We start from the raw sequence: 14,460 nt of genomic DNA, 5'->3' as shown, positions 1-14,460 counted from the left end.
GCAAGACAAACACTTTGGAGAGAAGGACTGTGGATTTGTCCCTCAGCACCTCGACTTAAATTGACTTGAAGTCAATGGGATGTGGAAGGAAAACCTGTCTGCAGCGTTAGAGTGCACCTGGACAATATTTCAAAAACATAATTTAAGTTAACTATAGGACAAAAGTGCGACTGAATGCTTGCTGATAGTGCCGTTGAATGAATATCCTAGAATTCTGCACTACTGTTTGAACAAATCCAGACAGGATTCTAGCTTGTGCAACAGTAACGTTTCAGCTCTAATAAGTTTTCCTTTTTAAATCTAGGATTCGCCTCGCCAATAAAAGGTGCAAAATTACACTTTTAAAAAAAATTGAGTGATTTTAAATATAACCCATATGATTATACAGCAGTTATATGTTTAAGTTAAATGTTAGGTGCATAATCACAGCTGAAAAATTTCCAATTTCTTGAGTCATATATATAAGATACCGTCATGCGGTTACTGGGAACAAGGCTGTCTGAAGTACACCGCTTCACTTTACCTACCACACACACTGTTCTTAAAAAACAACCCAATATTATCTGTGTTATTGCTTCTTTCAAACTCTTTCCCCCCCCCCTCCCCCCCTCCATCCTTAATTATTCATTTGCTCATATGCTTTGTGCAGTACATAAAATTGTTGATGGTAATCACAGGGGCAATGGCCATTAAGCCCTAATGTGGCTAATGTTTGCCTAATCAAAGTTTTATGGACGGCAATAACTTTGAAAGAACATTTTTTTAATTATCCTTTAATTTGAGACATGATATTGGTGCAATTTCTCATTGCTACAAAGACCAAAACAATAACAACCCCCAGGGGAAACATTATTGTTCTACACATTAAAGGTATGAAGGCAGGGCAAAGCACAAGACCCTTTTTTTTTCTTTTACTTTTTTTTTTTAAGCGAACATTCTTCAGCACTTGCAGGAAAATTCATCTGCAGCTCAATTAGCATTGGTAATTGAAAAAACACTGGAAAAGACTGATTCATCATGATGATGGATTTTTTTAGGTCTCGCGCTATATTTTAATTTAGTGTAATCTCTTAGAATTGACTTTCATTAATGCTGTGACATTTAGAAACACCAAAGGAGAGGAGTCACGATGACAAGTGTTTTCAACGAGGTTTTTTGTGCATATTCTGCTATTGTGATTTGAAAAACCGTCTTTGAATTGATGGGTAAAACGCTTGTGAAGTGTGAAGAGTGAAAATGTAATTTTTGTCACAATGAAGAAGTCTACATCTTGTTATCTTGCTTCTACCTCCCTAAAATCCCTTTTCTCCCCACTTTCTTTGTGGAGCATACAGTATTTACTTTTTTTTGCAGCCCTCGCCACCCAAGTACAGACATTTGAGTGAGTTTATTAGTTCAAAAGGATTATTATTCTAATGTGAAAATGGAACTAATGGTGTGCCAGATGCTTTTTGCACAATTATCTGAGAAAACAAGTCTCAAGACAAGTCATGTGTTATTATTTGGTCATTTCTCAGAGACCCTTCAAAATTGCCCAATTATGTTCTATTAAGGCAAGGCCAACCCTGTCAATCAATGAAGCAGCATTTGCCCCTGCCTTCAAAGACAGTCCACTCAACATTTAATGGCTCTCAGAAGTTTGCAGTGCAGCTACATGAAAATGTTGCTCAGACCAATAAAGTTTGTTTTTCTCCAACAGGCCAGAATGTGTTGCTCTGGTTATTGGCATAGATTTTCTTGCTTTATTTTCTTTTGAAAAGGAGACAAAAGGACATTGAACAACTGGTTTCTATTCATACACATGCCTATGAATGAAATGAAAAAAAAGCCCTTTGTGGAAAAAAACCCCTTTGCTACATAGTGTACACTAAGAACGCCAACATTAACAGTCATGTGAAAATGACAGTTTACATAGGTTTCTTTGTCCTGTGAAAAACAAAGTGCGTCCCATGATTCATTCGCTTATAGAACCATCTTTAGCAACCATAACATTAATAATCAATAACAATAGCAATTAATGATCATTAGTAATTGCTATGTATGACTTTACCAAGTTTCCACAGCACTGTGGGGGAATTCTGGGCACTTCTTTATGCACCGCTCTTATAAGAGCTTTCAGTGACGTTGAGGTCTTGATCTTGTAACAAAGTTATTCTTTTCTTTTTCAGCCATCCTGGTTTTTATTTGCTGGGGATCAAAGTCCTGTTAAATTTAAGCCAAGCTTTAGCTGTCGGGCAGATCGCCTCACATGTGACTTTTGAATAGTTTCAACTGAACTTACAGACTGAAAAGTGCCCTGTGGCAAGCCTAAAGCATCATCCCATCATTACTGTGACCGTGCTGATATGCTACGTTTGGTTTTCACCAAACATGGCACTGCACATTCTGGTAAAACGACTCCACTTGTCTTGTGTCTTTTTCAGATGCATATTTGCTGCCATGTTTTTTAGAGATAAGAGTTTCTTATGGTAACTGTTACAAAAAGACTCTGAGCATTAGTCTCACCTTCGTATGAGGACGTTCTAGCCTTTCAATTGTGTGGACATTATGTTAACAAACGTAATATTGTACACAAGAAAAAGTGGATAAACTTTGGCGTTTATAGAGGTGGTTCAGTTAATCAAGTGCATTTGATACCCAGCACTTGGCTGTTACTTACCTTCTTACTTGTACTTTGTTTTTCACAGGACTAAATAGACCTTTTTCACAAGGTAGCATTTTTAACTACAAACTGGATTAAAGTGAAGTTTTTGTCACAAAAAAAAAAAGAATTATGCTGTAAACATTTAACAGAGACATTCAAGTGGGCTACGTGGAATAATTACATGAAACTGGATGCTTGCTCTCTTCTAATAATGAATTACATATGAAACATTTTGTCATGATTTGAGCAACTAACAATTTTCTGGTGTCTGTGTTGTATTTTCCTATGCATGTATAGAATATGAATCAAATGAGACACCGTGATGCTAAACATACACACCACTCTCCACAGATATGCAAGAAGGTGGGATCACAGTAAAAACGGGCTCAACCACACCTCAACTGTGGGACGATAGGTCGGCGAGAAAAAAAAAAAAAAAAAAAAAAGAGGCCCTACCAGTCTCTGAAAGTGCAATGCAAAGATGTTTCACTTTAATGATTGCAATGATTCGTTCTTACTAATATTTTTTTACTCCATCATCATCATGGCTCAGTCATTAACTACTGTGTCTTTTATATATTCCATGCATCAATCCCTCAGCACGACGTACATCTCCCGTCAAACCAAGACTGGTAGACTGCACCACCTACAGTTTCTAATTAAGCAGCTAAGAGACAGAATACTCTGGGATGAGTCATGAATTAGGTGTATGTTGTTGAAACTCAACAATAAGACACCATATAAAATAAAGCTTCAGCTATTTTTGGTTTGGCTTAAATTTTTGATGTCCTGCCACTGTTGTGCCCAAAAGTCTCATCATCCCCCGCTGTTCCCAGTTTGCTAAAACTTGTGCTAGGTCAGCTCCAAACACATGCACCGCCACTGGGAATTTCTGGCAATCCGCTTGTCACATTTGAGCAAAACATCTGTTGTTTTACTGGCCTGGCCAAACCCATTCTGTCGGAGCGAATTAGGGAAATGGGAAACAGTGTCACCCATGAATCTGACACCATTGCCGTATTGGCTTTTAGCACGCATGCAGAATAGACTCGATTGGAGTTGAGAATACGACACGCTCAAACAGTGCACTTAACATTTTTTCCAATTTCCATCACAACTAGCATTCTAAAAATACCAGGTGAATAGCGGGGAGGTTGGGATACGATAAATAAAGCTTCTGTGACGTGGCCCAGCGCTGCAATCAATCTCATCTCCCAGCATCCCCTTCTCTCCGTTTCTCTCTTTGTTTTCATATCTCAGTGTCCCTCCCTCTTCGTCCTACATCTCCCTCCTCTCTGTCTAACTCTATCTTGCTTGAGAGCTAGCATATGTCTCCAATCATTTCCTCCCAGCCCCCCACCCCTTTGCCTCTGCCTTCCCCCTAGATTTCCTCTCTTCCCCTCCGTTTCTTCCCCAGTTACTCCTTCATCTCTCCCAGTTTGACTCGAGCGGTGACTGGTGCAGTTATCAATCACGGAAGCCAAGCCTTGTCAGTGACGACTGAACCCAGAGGCGCCCCTCTCCCCTCACTCTCTCTCCCTCTCTTTATCTGTCTCGGTCTCCTTCCTTTAACAAATTTGTTCCAGTTAATAAGCCCTCCCAAATGACCCCCTCTTCCTAATTAAGCACAGGCAGCATGTAGGGAAATATGATACTTAATTAATGATGAGATAAACTCTCTCCCAAGGCCCTGTCAGAAAACCATGACACCATGTTTGGCGGTTTGAAATCAAATTAATATGCCGAAAGACAGAGAAGAATAACTGATGAGAGATTTCACTCTACCTTTTCCAATTCTTCATCACCATTCATTCATCCAAATTCCAAGCAAGAAAATTCCACGCATCCAACCAAGTAATTCCACAGTGTGTTATTAGGTACACTCAAAATTTTTGTCAGTGCTTTTGTTGTTTTGTTTTTTTTTGTAGCTGTAAAACAAACTGCTCAAAAAGCAGTTTGTTTTTTTTAAAGCTATATCAGCTCAGGTTTAGAGGAGCAAGTGGAGCAGTTTAAATCTGAGTAAAAAAATGCACAGTTAAATTCAAAAGTTGTGTTCATGCACTACGTGTTGACATCTGTGGAGAAGATACATGTAAGGGGAAAACCTTGTTTTACAGTAGGCAACATGCATATATGTATCCATATGGCTACAAGTGTTCTACTCTGTCCTTAGACGCTAAAGAAAAAGAAGAAAACCCACAAGCAAAGGAGAAACTACACTTGGAAGATGGTGACTAGTGCACCAGGTGTGTTAGCTTAGCAGTAACTTCTAAATAAGAAAGGTAGTATGGAAGTGCTTTGCGCCGTTATCCATTAATACACATGACCTTTTGATTTTTTTGTGAGAGAGCCAGGTCCATACTTTAAAATTGGCTAAGATTGCGACAATGCTTAAGCTAGCATAATTTAACAGATGTCATACCTCATAGTAAGTTTTGTAGGCCTCTTAAGTCTGTCCTTCTAGCAAAATACAGTGTTAATATTTTACATGAAACAGACTTTTACCACCATGTTAGTGACTCAAAATTAAATGTAATTAAATGTTTGTAATAATGGAGTTTAAATGTATATAGGTTAATAATTTTGTATATGAGTGGGTTGTTTTTGTTGCCATTTTTTTTTATTATTTTTATCATGGCATTAAATTGTTATTGTAAATTGTGTAACTTTACTGGTATTGGTGCAAAATCTATGATGTTGTGGTCTCCCGAACCTTTATTTTTGTTCTAATTAGTAAATTACGCTGCACTATAAACATAGTGAGTAATTTTCCCTTTCTGCCCACCAGACGCCCTCAGATTTTAATGCCTTCTCAGGTCACTTATTAATGAACTCAGTTTCCCACCTTTCTCTCTTCCTGTCTTTGTATTCCACCTGTCCTGTGCATGTCTACTTATAAGCTTCATTTGGTCATAATTAAAATCAGTCAACGGCTACTGCCTGCTAGGTGTGTTTCTGCATTTGGGCCCTTGATCCTGTTCCCCTTCATTCTGCAACACGGTAACTTGGAGAATATGATGCATAACAAAGAGAGACGTCAGCATACGTCTGTTAAGGGTGCCCTCAACATTCAGACACAGACATCATAGTCATACAGCACCATCGTGAGCTTTTACATGCCAGAACGTTTAATATACAAACTATTCAAATATTCAAATTAGTTACAACAAAGACTCCTTCAATCAGAAGTAGCTTGCTCGCCAGTGCCAACAAAGAATGTAAAAGACACTGACTGACAATAATTTATTCTCTTATCTCATTACTCTTTATATGATTTCAGCAAACTACAGTTTCTTTAATCATGTCCAACATCTCATTGTTTTATTGTGTTTTAACAAGCTTTAATTAATGGCTGACAGAAAATCGCTTTTAATAATGCACGGATAATATGTGTCCAGAACATATGGGATACTTTATTCATATTCAACATAAATTGTCAAATTCTGTCTGACAGACCCTTGCAGAAGTAGGCCATTCTGATGTAGAAGCGAAGACGAACAAAGTTCTTTTTCAATTTCTGTCAAATATTTAAAGACTCATTTATAACTTTCAAGGGAATAACACGTGCTCTCAGAAAGGCCTATTACCACAGGCGGATGCAAGTCAGGTTATAGATGGCTTTTCTGTACTTATACTAATAAAAACTATAAAATAATTAAATAGCATAGCATGATGAATATACTTGTCCAGTTACCTGTTGCCAGATAAAAATTCCTGTTTCATCGAAACACATCGAATGTGTCCTCTTTTGCTATTTACACGGGTTGCTTTCTATAACCAAAAATCTTGTCCCGAAACTAAAGACTCTGTATTTTCATAATTTGAGGTTATTTTGCTAACTGACTAACATTGAAACGTCTGTGGCTACTACCAAGGGAAAGAAGGTTACACTTGCTGCCAAGAGGTTGCTGGCAGTTGTAAAACTGGTGTCAGATTGCTACAATTTCATTAATTGGCATGCAAAATGCTGACTTGTCTACACACTTGTCACTGAGGAGTTGTGACGAACCGGAAATTAAGCAGTCACCATCACAGAAATAGTTGCAGTAGCAAAACCTTTACAATGAAGCCAAACATTACTCATGCTGGCACGTTTACCACTCAGCAAGTAGTTGGCAAATATTTGCAGACAAATTGCCATCTTCCATGCAAATCTTTTAGTGCAACAGCCTCTTAATGACTAATTTCACCTAGCAACAGTGAAAAAACGTCCAATTCAATTCAGTTTTTTTTATACAGCGCCAAATCACAACAACAGCCGCCATAGGTGCTTTATATTTATTATTTACAGTGGGGCAAAAAAGTATTTAGTCAGCCACCGATTGTGCAAGTTCCCCCACTTAAAATGATGACAGAGGTCAGTAATTTGCACCAGAGGTACACTTCAACTGTGAGAGACAGAATGTGAAAAAAAAATCCATGAATTCACATGGTAGGATTTGTAAAGAATTTATTCGTAAATCAGGGTGGAAAATAAGTATTTGGTCACCTCAAACAAGGAAAATCTCTGGCTCTCACAGACCTGTAACGTCTTCTGTAAGAAGCTTTTCTGTCCCCCACTCGTTACCTGTATGAATGGCACCTGTTTGAACTCATCATCTGTATAAAAGACACCTGTCCACAGCCTCAAACAGTCAGACTCCAAACTCCGCCATGGCCAAGACCAAAGAGCTTTCGAAGGACACCAGGAAAAGTATTGTAGACCTGCACCAGACTGGGAAGAGTGAATCTACAATAGGCAAGCAGCTTGGTGTGAAAAAATCAACTGTGGGAGCAATCATCAGAAAATGGAAGACATACAAGACCACTGATAATCTCCCTCGATCTGGGGCTCCACGCAAGATCTCATCCCGTGGGGTCAAAATGATCATGAGAACGGTGAGCAAAGATCCCAGAACCACACGGGGGGACCTGGTGAATGACCTGCAGAGAGCTGGGACCAAAGTAACAAAGGTCACCATCAGTAACACACTACAAGGCAGGGAATCAAATCCCGCAGTGCCAGACGTGTTCCGCTGCTGAAGCCAGTGCATGTCCAGGCCCGTCTGAAGTTTGCCAGAGAGCACATGGATGATACAGCAGAGGATTGGGAGAATGTCATGTGGTCAGATGAAACCAAAGTAGAACTTTTTGGTATAAACTCAACTCGTCGTGTTTGGAGGAAGAAGAATACTGAGTTGCATCCCAAGAACACCATACCTACTGTGAAGCATGGGGGTGGAAACATCATGCTATGGGGCTGTTTTTCTGCCAAGGGGACAGGACGACTGATCCGTGTTAAGGACAGAATGAATGGGGCCATGTATCGTGAGATTTTGAGCCAAAACCTCTTCCATCAGTGAGAACTTTGAAGATGAAACGAGGCTGGGTCTTCCAACATGACAATGATCCAAAACACACCGCCCGGGCAACAAAGGAGTGGCTCCGTAAGAAGCATTTGAAAGTCCTGGAGTGGCCTAGCCAGTCTCCAGACCTCAACCCCATAGAAAATCTGTGGCGGGAGTTGAAAGTCCGTGTTGCTCGGCGACAGCCCCAAAACATCACTGCTCTCGAGAAGATCTGCATGGAGGAATGGGCCAAAATACCAGCTACTGTGTGTGCAAACCTGGTAAAGACCTATAGTAAACGTTTGACCTCTGTTATTGCCAACAAAGGTTATGTTACAAAGTATTGAGTTGTATTTTTGTTATTGACCAAATACTTATTTTCCACCCTGATTTACGAATAAATTCTTTACAAATCCTACCATGTGGATTCATGGATTTTTTTTCACATTCTGTCTCTCACAGTTGAAGTGTACCTCTGGTGCAAATTACTGACCTCTGTCATCATTTTAGGTGGGGGAACTTGCACAATCGGTGGCTGACTAAATACTTTTTTGCCCCACTGTATTATTATTATTTATTTATATTGGAAGGAAAAACTCACTTTAAACAGGAAGAAACCGCCGGCAGAACCAGGCTCAAGGAGTGGCGACCGGTTGGGGTCCAGCAACCGCTTGGCAACCACTCAGTGAATCTGCATTTTTCCCTAGTGACTGGACTTTCTGTGACTGAGGCTTTAAAATGTTCGGTTTACTATATTTTGTTATAGTGCTTGCAGCATTCTGAAAAATAGTGTACATAAAGCAGGAAATCCTAAGAACATGGCAGTGGGATGGATTAGATGTACAAAAGCTCTGGGCTTGGCCATTTGGGACCCAGTTCAGTGTTTCAGTTTTGAAGAGAAAAATGTTGGTCTTCTACTTGTTATAACTCATCCATCATACTGATTCTGTCTTGAAAGGTAGTGTATTAAATTACAGGACCTAGACACAACTTAAATGTATTTTCCTTCTCATATTGCAACACAGCTTCAAAGCTTTAGAAGAGAATACGGATCCGGTAAACTCATGACTGTCTGCCTGTTCTCCTGCTGCGGGCTCACATACTGAGGATATCTTCATGGAATCAAGACGGTCTTATGAAATCTAGCAAGCACGGGTCACTCGGGTCAACAAATCTGGTCCAGATTATATTACCAAAGCTCCACTAAAATGCACTACAACTATTCTTTTAAATAACTCATAACAGTAGGAAAATTTGTTTGGCAGTTGTTCTACTTAAATGTAGCAAGCAAAATGCATAATTCTTACACATTTTGCTGACATGATGATTATTAAAGAGACTAGCGAAGATGTAAACTATCTTAACCAAGTCGGGCGCTGTGATTGTCTTGCCACTGGAGCTTCTCGTTGTGGAAATGTGTCTCGACAATGACAACTACATTTTAGCTCTTGTTTCCCCTGATCTTCAAATCAAATTTACACTGACTTCTTTGATATGTGCAGAGTGAGCATTTATATCCCTGTGGACTGTGAGAAAAATAAATAAACCAAAACTATCACATCCACAAACAACTAACAACAAATCTGACATATTTACCATAACAGCCGTTCTGAACTTTGGTCTAAATGAAACACATCCATAAAATAAGTGTTTGTTCTGCACCGTCCTTTGAAGTTGGATTTGTTTTTGCTCTTTAATGATTTCTTTCTTCTGATGATGATGGAAGCCGTGCTGACACCTTCTTTTGCTTCATCAAGTTCCGCTGCACAATTACATGAATTTACTTTCAATAAATTACCATCTTTGCATACATCAGTCAAATCATCCAGCTGAGGCATTCGCAAACAATATGCATTATTAATTTCATTGTCAGTGTTTATTTGGTTAACTTGTAACAGACTTGGACAGCCCATTGCCTTGATGATGTATTTAAAAGCATCAGGGTCGGCTTTTTAAAAGGAAATCAGGGGATGACATGCTTCCACACACCACTTCGCTCCCCGCTGAGGCCACTGAGGGAAAAAGACTGAACTCCAGTGAAAGACCAATCAAAAACTCAAAAGATGCATCGTGAGCTGCTGCAGTCAAAACAACAGAATCAGGAAGATCATCCACATCACAGCGATTCTCAGTGAGTGGTTGTTAGCACTGATTGACTATATTTCAATTTAACAAGTTTCTTCTGTCTACAACAGTTAATTGAATGAATATATTGTATTCATAAAAGCGAGCAAAAACAAAAACAAGAGCAAAGAAGCTGAGTTGGGAACCATCTCTCGTTAAGGATTTAAGAGTTCAGTGATTTCAAGCATGTCAGTCATCGATCTAAATAAGAATGAGGAGCTATTGTACTAACTTTCAAACCGCTAATACTGAACACGGTAACTACGGTCAATGATTACCCTTAATGTCAGTTTGCTGTAGTTAGACTATGAATACTATGCCGTATCTTTGAGGTTAGTGCAAAGCTGGGACACAGAAAGTTTAAAAGAGTAATGCATTCCAAATAGACATGTCTGCTAATGCCGGGGAAAACACAGCTAGTGAAGACAAATCAGAGTGAAGAAGCACCCTCTGAAAGTGCCATGTTGCAGCCATCCATTTAGCCCTGAGGGCACCTGGAGGGTGCTGCAATGGCACCTCTCATCTGCCATCAAACTATCATCCCAGATGACAGCTCTTAGGTACACTTCCAGCGAAATTCCAATCTCTTGCACCATCTTACATGGAAGAAAAAACAAGAGCAGACGAAGGTGGGTGGGGTGCACCATCTTGCAAACATTTCACATAATTAGATTACAGCAGTCCTAATTAAAATAGGATCAAGTGGTTTTGTAAAATGCTGATAAGTTGGAACACGACTGAAGGGTGTTTCAAGAAATAATATAATTTCATCCATTTGATTAAAGCACAAACAATGCAACTGATACAGGGTGTCAACATACACTGTTTAATTCATGTAGTTTTATAACAAAACTCCCAAAATGTTCAGTCTACTTTAATATAAAACGTAATTTCCAATGAAGAAGCAAGATCAAGCTCCGTTTTGACACAGCGGCCAAAAATAAGTCAATTATTTCTCAAAGTCTTCAGCTCTAAAGGCATATACATAGCCTGTACTCCACTGCACTTTTTGTTTTTAAGTTGTGTAATTGGCTTTTCTTCTTCTTTCCAATGTCATGTTTTATGTCATGGCACAAACGCTTGATTCTAGAGTGGATGAGTGCCTGGCAACAACAGAGCCACACAGCTTTATCTGCGACACCTAATGATGGCATCCACCTGCTGTTTTATGGTCACAGCTGGAGCAGTGCAGCTCCCATTTGGCCCAAGTGCACAATCTCTCTTTCTCTCCTCCTGTCTCCCTGTGCCATATACTTATCTTCCTTCTTCTTATTCTGTCCTTTGCTCTCATCAGGCTCTCGCATTTTCATCTTTAGGTGTAGCCAATTTACCCTTGATTCCCTCTCTTTTCCCCCACCTTCATCCACCTCTGTATTCTACACTTTCCCTTCTTGTCTTTGTGCCTCATTGCCCTGATGTTCTTTTTATGGTCAACAGCCATGAGCTCCTCATCTGAGCTTGTCTGGCCTCATGTGCTTCCGGAAGGGATGAGTAGATGTGGGGGTGAAGGCCCACGAGGTGCCCAAAGAGCCAAATATCAGACCAATATGTCACCCAGCTGCCTGATGACCTCGACCATTCAACCTTGCAGGGCTCTGACTGTGCATCTTCATCCTGAGGGTAACTGCGACATGATGGCAATATGTCTTTTTCATACTGCACAAATGTCCCATTTCATTATCAGACGATTGACACACCATGAAGCCACGTTCTTCTATCGAAAGGGTTGTAGATTTTTGTAGATGAGATAACGTAAAAATACATTTAAAACTAATTAACAACATGTTCTCTTTTTCACATACAATCACTTTTAGATTAAAATCACCACTAGTCATATCCTTACATGAACAAAGAAAGGAAATTTGTTAAATGACTCTCGTGGTGGTGAAACCTCTGGGAGATATCACTTAACTCTGACTTGTTCCTTTGGCTCTGTGGTGCACGTTAGCATCTGTCAGTCCATTGTTTTGGTTCAGATCAGTCCTACCAACCTTGCCAGCCTAACTTTCGGTGACAAAGTTGGGTTGAATCACTTACACGAGCTGAGAAGCTAACAGCTTGTAACGAGACATGTTTCCCTTCAGGTTGAACAATCTTGATAAATACATAGGAAAGGATTTAATCTGTAATACTGCCACGTAGCACAGGTTTAAATGTGAAATTATTGAGCTACTGTGTGTAAAAACTTAACCTTGCTTGAACAACAAGCCAAAATGTGCCCAACAGCTCCAATCGAGTTGAAAGATCAATAGAATATAATAATTAACAGAAGTATATGCCATCTAGATATTGGTACAGCCAGTGTTTGACATGAGGCATCAAGGAAAAAAAGCAGAACTAGAAGTAGACAGATGTAGTATTAAATGTGCAATCCCAACCACTGATGTTCCAGAACATCATTGAATGACTGAATGACAAAGGTATTCTAAATAGCAGCTTGAGTTCCTCGAGGAACTGCTGCCTGTATTTTGACTGATAACCTAATTTCTGGGCCTAACGTTTCAAAGCCTTGTCGGACATGTTCAGTCTGCTTTGCTATTCTCCAAGACAGATCCACGGAGGATACTCGATATCCACCTACAGGAGAAAGACAAGGACTCCACTAATAGATCACTAAACAGCACAAAATCTTTCAACAATCTTCCAGTCAGATTTTAAAACAACAACAAGTCTCACCTTACTCTCCTCTTTACCCCAATAATCATAATTCTCATTTCTAGCTCAAAGAAACCCTCAATTGACCAGATTGCAGACAGGTGATCTCCAAGGATGCTCATAGCAGGTGTTTCTAGACAACTTCTGACTGAGTTGACTGAGGAAGATAGGAGTTTGGACTAAAAATAGGAGAATCAAATCATTTCTAGGAGACAAGCTGAAATTACTCAACAGCAGAAGGGGAAAAAAATCATGATCGCAGCTCAGGGCCGTCAACAACCCAAGATGTCCTTAGAGAGAGGCTCTGGCTTGACAACATGTCAATATCACTTTGAGTGCTTCTCTGCGAACATAGCTCTTTGGGAAATCTCATTTACTTCAGCAGCTTTACACAGACACACACAAAAAAGACAGTGAACATTTGACGAACGCAAGTAAAAAAAAGAGAGGCGAGCAGTTGATCTTTGAGACCGAAGACGATTTTTAAAAACAGAAAAAGAAAAAGGTAAGACAACACTTCTTTGTTGATCACTGTCAATGCGTTTACTGGACCAGACGGTGTTGTCTAACTTTCGGCAGCTAACACCCATCTGTCTGAGATCTTACGTTGACTGGAAAGAAATCGCTCTCCTTGAATTTAGCCCCCAGTTCGTCTTCCTCTTAAATCTGTCACTCACGCACCTCTCAGAAGCTGACAGGATGATTGAATACAAACCCACATTAACAGTGACAACTTCAGCCGCAGTTAAGCAAACCTGAGCAAACAGAGCATTGTGGTAGGCAGGCACAAAACACAGACACGGCTCTCAGTCACTCTGCGGGTATATGGGCAAAACAGAAAAGCATGAAATTTAACAAAAGACACGAGTTGGAGATTCTTTTATACTCATTCCTCAGATATCAATAGCTTCAAATCTGCACAGCTGTATTTGTAAATAGCGGACAGTACAGTTTACAATGTGGACAAGGAGCTCCTTTTATTATGAAGAACTGTACAATAGTGAATATGCATATTGTAGCATGTCTGGCAATTTCCATATTTAGCTCCACACCCTTAGGTGTTTCGCTCAGTCTCCAGGGGCGACAGCCGTTCTTGAGCGTGATTTGTCCCAGAGGCTGTTACACCTGCTGAATAAACATGAGGCTAATCCTCCTTCCGCTACACTTGTAAGGGGTCAAAGTTCGTATTTACAAGAACAGCAAATCCACTTACAATCAAAACCTGTTTTGGGAGTATCCCTTCTTACGCACCTACAAGTCAGATTTCCCCATGTATGGATCACATGGCAGAAATCAGGTTATCTGCTTATCCCCCCCACACACACCACTAATCAGTATTTTTCCATTAAGACATCAGTTGCCATTTTTTTGTCATTATTATTTTTTCCTCAGAATAACTGGACCTTTTATTTCTTTAATCTTTGAGTGCGCTTGTCAAAATGTATATCAAATATTTTCCATCAGAGAATATTTTCATTTCCTGTTCTCTGTCATGCTGTGCTCTAAAACACACTCCCCCCCCCCACTGAGTACAAGTAACAAAACTGAACAAAAAGAAACTGTTCAGAGTTCATGGACTCTGGATATTTGAACAAATACTTGTTTCACTGGAAAACAAACGCGTAACTGTTTGTGGTCTGATTTTCAGTTTGTTTTAAAATGTGCACTTCAGTGTAACAAATGAGTGGCTCTTTTGGTTAGCATCATCAA

Source organism: Haplochromis burtoni, unplaced genomic scaffold (assembly GCF_018398535.1).
Source record: "Haplochromis burtoni strain Fernald_Lab_line unplaced genomic scaffold, NCSU_Asbu1 Contig_25, whole genome shotgun sequence".
Lineage (NCBI taxonomy): Eukaryota > Metazoa > Chordata > Actinopteri > Cichliformes > Cichlidae > Haplochromis > Haplochromis burtoni.
The sequence above is the reverse complement of the archived record's forward strand: the minus strand, read 5'-3'. Positions refer to the sequence as shown.